The sequence below is a fragment of the Helianthus annuus genome, chromosome 7 (assembly GCF_002127325.2).
Source record: "Helianthus annuus cultivar XRQ/B chromosome 7, HanXRQr2.0-SUNRISE, whole genome shotgun sequence".
NCBI lineage: Eukaryota > Viridiplantae > Streptophyta > Magnoliopsida > Asterales > Asteraceae > Helianthus > Helianthus annuus.
Window position 1 is genome coordinate 6,295,165 of NC_035439.2, and position 6,747 is coordinate 6,301,911.

Sequence of the window (6,747 nt, forward strand, 5' to 3'; positions counted from 1 at the left end):
GGTGTGGCTATTGTCTAACATTTTGTCACACGTATTTGTTTTTCCCATGACATTTGATATCATTCCGTCACACGAACAAAAAACAAAGTGATGAAAGTGTGGCTAATGGTTATGTATAGCCACATTAAATTTTGTAATTATAAGTATGGCTATTGTCTAACATTTGGTCACAGATAACTTTCTTTCCCATGACGTTTGGTATCATTCTGTCACACAACAAAAAACAAAGTAACTATGGCGTGACTAGTGTTTATTTATAGCCACACCAAATATTGTAATTTCAAGTGTGGCTATTGTCTAACATTTGGTCACACATAATCTTCTTTTCCCGTGACGTTTGGTATCATTCTGTCACACAAACAAGAAACAAAGTGGCTATGGCGTGGCTAGTGGTTATCTATAGCCATGAAATTTTGTAATTTTAAGTGTGGCTATTGTCTAATATTTGGTTACACATAATTTTCTTTTCCCATGACGTTTGGTATCATTCCGTCACACAATAAAAAGCAAAGTAATTATGGTGTGGGTAATGGTTATTTATAGTCACACAAAATTTTGTAATTTCAAGTGTGGCTATTGTCTAATCTTTGATCACACGTAACTTTTTTTCCATGACGTTTGGTATCATTGCGCCACACAAACAAGAAACAAAGTGACTATGGTGTGGCTAATGTTTATTTATAGTCACATGAAATTTTGTAATTCTATGTGTGACTGTTGTTTAAACTTTGGTCACAAGTATTTATTGTGGTTCTATGTAGCCATTTTTGGTGTAATTAACCATTTCATTTTCAATTTCTTGTAAAATAAAACAGTTGTAAACATGAGAAAAACCTAAAACCAAATGATATTAACAATAATAAACCAAAATTCATACATAAGTTTTCAACTTAATTACTAATAACAAACTTCTGATAAAATCTATCTACAAAAGTTGAAAAGATAAATGACAATACACATAAACTAAAAACTATTTATAGGTTGTTTTCTTCGTGTCTATATAGTCACTGCTTTTCGACTTGAAAGTGCTGCAAAAACTATGACCAAATAATAAAGCATGGCATGTCTTCAACACATTTTTATTAACTTCCTGTTGCGTTTGGGTTCGGGTTCTTTGTGATTGATAAATTTTCATCGTAAGTGCATCTTGGAAAATTCAGATTTCTGACCACGCGTGGTCCTACCGGCAACTTATTCGCCTTTGGGCGAATATCCTAAAACAACTGATTTGTTTTAGTTTTCGATCTAGTGACACTAGTACAGAAATGATCAAATAATGCGGTTAAATTGGCTATAAGATGTGGTTCTAGAGTTGTGAGTGAATTATCGAAACAGCCCTCATAACATGTGCCCTGGGATATGTGCACTATTCTCTCATAACTTGGACCACCAGCAAGAGTTTTATCATCAACCAGATCACACCTATGTTAATAACTAAATTTGCACTTGTTTATTTATTACAAGTCAATATGTAACAAACCTGCAACCAAGCACCAGATACTACTTCAATAGCCAAGGCATTATCTCCAAGAAGACGCGCAACCTATATACATGCAAAAGTCACTGGTCAAACACATGATTCTATTCACTTGATGTATCTTAACTAGATAATCGAGTATAGTAATAGGCAAACCTGCAACCAAGCACCAGATACTACTTCAATAGCCAAGGCATTATCTCCAAGAACACCCTTAGTCCCAATAAGCAGGCTCGAACAGAGTCGAGCTTAAGTTCGAGTTTCATAAAAACATGACGAGCCAAGCTCAACCTAGTCGGGCTTGGGCTCGGCTAGGTTACACCCCTATAGGTTATTCAAGTGTTTGAGAAACTTTGATTATCCGATAAATTAAGAAAACAACTAAAAAATACATTGTTGTGGAAAAAAGTAAAAGTGATCAATTTATCCAAGCGCTAGAAACTGATACTTGTGACTTTAAGTTCCAGTAATCAAATCAACAGGTTCAAAATGCAACACAAAAGTTATATAGAAAATTACAAACCTGTGATTGGTGTATGAAGAGAATGAAAGGTAAAAAACAACATTAAGATCTTTCAATGTTGGTCCCATTAGAGTCCTATAACTTGGGTACCTATTAAATCACCAAAATATTCCAACTTAGAAATACTTTCATATGTGGTGAATACAATAAAAAAACATAAAATAACAGATGTCACAAAGATTGTACCAAGCCACAGATAACCAACTAGAAGAAAACAAGTCACAACTTTTCATGCTTTTCAACTCTGTGAAGCGACGCACAAGATCAAGTATCTATGCAACAGATTAATGTAGAATTAATTTAAATCACAAAAATCAAGTAACATATCTTATAACTTTATTAGACACTTTTTCTATAAACAAACCTTACCAGTCAAAGGTTCCCAACCCCAAGGTTGATTACACTCCAAATACTCAAATGAAAGACAGCTTTGTGGTCTTCCTGATTCAACCTCATCACTAGAGAAGCCTTCTTGAAGGACTTGTTGGTAATTTAACGACAATTGATCCAACCGCTGAAAAATTTCACTCTTTGGGAGGTTGTAATCACTGCTTACATCACTACTTGAGTCCCTAAAAGAGTCAACATCACTGTCATCAGTGTGGTGCCTATCAAAGCAGGAAACAAGATTAATGTCTAATAGAAAATTAAATTAAATCACGTTTAAACACTACAGACCGACTAAACAAAGTTTAATACTTGAAATACATGTATAAATATTTATCAAAAAAGACATCTCCAACACACTAAAATATGTATGTTTACAGGGTACAAGGACATTACAAACAGTTGGTCAAGAAAAAACCAAAGATAGACTAAAACAAATGTAATAACTAATAAAGTGTTAAACAAATTACCATAATTGCTCAACCAATAGATAGAAACCTAAGTGCATCCTAATAGAATCTTCTGTAAGCCATAACCCAGGTTATTACAATTAGGGTTCAAGCAGTATAGAAATGATTTAAATGATAATCAGGATTCTATAAAATAGAATAATTTTTACTGCACATACATATACAGAAACGCTCAATGCAGAACCAATACACACACACATATATAGTATAATGTAATCATCAGTAGAGAAGAGAATAAAAGAACAGAGTAACATTGTTAGTTCTTTCTAGGACAAACACAAAGTAGTTTTACAGCATGTAGGCTATGGTTCACATCAAGGAGCATTCATGAAACTAAGCAAGTTCATGAATCATTATTTTTGGATAAAAAAAAAATAAGAGTCTGTTGAAACGATTCAGCCACTTAAAAAATCATTAACAGTCTCCTTGGTAAGTATAATGTCCATTATCCAGTAAGCAATTAACAAACCCAGATACCGCCAACATAATTGTGAAGAAAATACAAAGATCAAGCACAAAGGATCCAAAAACCGTATACGTTGATTTGGTTGAAGATTTCAAAGGGTCCATGTATAAAAATGTTAACCTTCATTATGCCTATCGAACCATGTAAATGCCATGTCTAACTATCAGCAGTTTTGACACTAAGCCATGTGAGGGTAAAAGGTTTTGCATAAACTTACAAATACCTCAAACACAACCGTAATTCATACTCATGACTATCATATGCTGACACTAATAGCATGTGTACATCCACATTTGTATAATACACCCCATCAACTTATTTTCAGACTCTTTAGAAGGACCACATTTTCAAGTTACCTGGACTGTTTGTTATTGGTAAAGGCAATGGCCATATACGCCTTTGTAGTACCAATATCACAAAAGAGAACATTAATCAATATGTTATCCTAAAGGCAAACGGCCATATACACCTTTCTTGTCTAACTGTATTTAATCAACTTCTCACAAGCAGATATTGATATCATCAATTCTTTTCCATTAATCAAACAACATTAAGGTTTACTAAACAAATCAGAAATCAAAACCTTCCAATTCTATAACAATATTTCATTCAGACCTAAAATAACCCTGAATCACTGAACAAACCAAATCAAGTTCAGTTTTAAACCAAAGTTAAATAGCATTCAAGGAAATCAATTCTGAAAACTAAGAATTTATTTGCTTTCATTAAGAGAACCCTATTCAACAACGTGAAAATTCAATATGTTCGAATTCCCCCAATACGAAACCCTAGTTTGGAGTTCAAACAAAGCATATGATATGAACTGAAAGAGTAATAAAAAACCAGGTTTTACCTTTTCTAGTCGCAATACGAGGCGGGATCACCGGAAATTCACCTTAGATCTGCTTCACTCGAACTCAATTCTGCAGATCTAAAACTCTTATAATCGACAATTTGGAAACTGAACTCATTTCTGGTACGGAGGGAACAGAAAATGACACATACATGTTTGAGAAACTAACGCTAATCACATAGATAAAAGGGATTCGCATAGTCGATCTGATCTTCTCGAATTGGAACCAGGAACTGGTAAGAGGTGGGAACAGTTATTAAGTGATTAAAAGTTTAGATAAATGTGGCTATTCTATATTATTTGGTCACATAAAATTTGTTTATTTGTGGCGTTTTCTATCATTCTATCACACAAAACAAAAGTCGTGAGTCTAATTCTTATATAAAGTCATATCAAAATCTTGCAATTTTAAGTGTGGCTATTTTCTACCCTTTGGTCACATATATTATTCATGACATTTGCTATCATTCCATCACACAAAAATAAACTAAGTAATAATGGTGTGACGAATGTTTATGTAAAGCCATATGAAATCTTGTAATTTTCAGTGTGACTATTGCCTAACCTTTGGTCTCACAAAAAAAGTACGTGGCCATATGTATTACCTTTTAGCCATATCATCACACAAATACTATGGTCGTAGATCATATTTGGTCACACATTTTTGTGTGGCTACTAAATGTCTTAGTTTCTTTTTTTTCAAAATCTGCTTTTAGCCACATCATTAAAAATATCATTGTCGTAGATCATATTTGGCCACACATTTCCAGTATGGCTAATAAATGTTACAGTTTTTTTCTCAAAATGTGGCTAAAGGTTTCAAAAACATGTGTATTTGGTCACATAAAACAATTACCATGGTCGTAGATCACATTTGGCCACATTTTTTTTAGTGTGACTAATAAATGTCACAGTTTTTTCTTAAACTGTGGTTAAAGGTTTTGAGTTGTTATACAATTGTCACATGAATACGTAAAATGTGTGGCAATAAGTGGGCTGAAAGTTTTTTAAATGGTAGATTTGAACTTTAGCCACACTTTTAATCAAAAGTGTGGCTGGACGGTTTGGCCATATGTGTGGCCGTAGGTGGTTTTTGACGTAGTGCAAAGGTAAAACATTAAGTGTCTATCCGGCTGGATACGCACGGACGTTATTCATAAAACCTACACAATTCCTAAACCTTAACAGGATGAAAACAGGAATTGACTAATACTCATACGAAAAAGGTATAGAGTATACTCAACCGCGCTTTACAGTCGGTAGAGTTCTTCATACTTGCATATCACCTAGATATGCAAAAGGCAAATTTAGACTTTGTGCTATTCACAATAACATTAACTCATACACATTCGAACATGCAAGTAGTAAAAACCCTTGTACAAATTGAACAAAAACAGTTAAATTTTATATTCAAAAAATTTCTACACCTACGCGGTGTACAAGAGATTTACATAAAGTTCTAACATTTACATCGAGGAAACAACAAAGGGCACGCAGGCCAACCTAGTCCTTTGTACCGCTGGTACCCGCGCCACCCTTGCCATCACCAGCGGTCTCTAACTCTTCCTCCTCTTCATCATCACTATCCACATAGTCTTCCGCGTCCAAGAATTTATCAAGTTCCTTAAGGGCGGAAATAGACATGTCATTGTATGCTGCAAGAGCGGCAACAAGACGCGCTTCGGTATCCACGCCATGGAACCCAGACCTTTCATCTGTGTATTTTCCTGTGGATAAAACGTTGATATGACTGATACATCGGTTGTAGCCAGCTTTAAAACTAGCCTTCGACGCACCTACCCTAATCAGATCTACACCAGCTACGTTATCAAGTGCGTCGAGTATAGCCTTGACAATCTACAAAGCACAAGCAATAAGGTTATCACAGGCAAACCTAAACAAAAGCAAAGGCACCGGATACTTACATGCCCAATACCGTGATCACGCATCCAATCGCGATCATCCTTGAGCTGATCGAAGGAAGAAATAAGGCTATCCCTATCCTCGGCATCCTCCCTTGCCCGCGTTTCAGCTTCACTTGCGCGCACAGTGACCTCCGCAAGCATGGTCACCCGGCTCTGCACCTCAGCCTTTCAACAACAAACAAAACACAAGTATACAAAATCAAACATACTTGTGAAGGAGAGAAACAAATGCAAGAGCAAAAGCAACTCATACCTGGAGGCCCTCAACAGTCTTGTTCAAGCTGGTGCGATCAGCATTTGCCACTTCAAGAGCCTTGGCAACACGGACCCCCGCCTCCTTGGCCCCTTCAAGAGCCTTGGCAGCACGGACCTCCGCTTCCTTGGCCTCTTTGGCAACCACCTCAGTTGCCGACTTTTCCTTCATCAAAGCCGTGTTCGCTGCTTTGAGATTGGTAACCTCCTTGCGAACATAGAACAACTTTTCATTCTGTTTTGCCCAAGCTTCTTTCCAGCTCTTGCGCTCATCAGAAAGTGTTTCTTTCCAACTCTTGCGCTCATCAGAAAGAAACTTGGCAAGAGCACGAATCTGTTTAAGGCCAGCAATTGCAGACCACTCTTCAGTTTTCTTATACTGCTCAAAGGCAGC

At 36.0% G+C, this 6,747-nt stretch overlaps 2 long non-coding RNA genes across 2 annotated transcripts; both read right to left on the bottom strand.

The window, feature by feature from the left end:
* Positions 1–829: 829 nt before the first annotated feature.
* Positions 830–1,621, bottom strand: LOC110867680. The gene is made up of 2 exons (XR_002551765.1): positions 1,481–1,621; positions 830–1,214 (listed from the first exon to the last, which is right to left on the bottom strand). It is a non-coding gene; the product is annotated as an uncharacterized LOC110867680 (long non-coding RNA).
* Positions 1,622–1,650: 29 nt separating this feature from the next.
* On the bottom strand, positions 1,651–4,429 carry LOC110867679. Its single transcript, XR_002551764.2, has 4 exons — positions 4,177–4,429; positions 2,370–2,572; positions 2,187–2,272; positions 1,651–2,090 (listed from the first exon to the last, which is right to left on the bottom strand). It is a non-coding gene; the product is annotated as an uncharacterized LOC110867679 (long non-coding RNA).
* Positions 4,430–6,747: the final 2,318 nt, after the last annotated feature.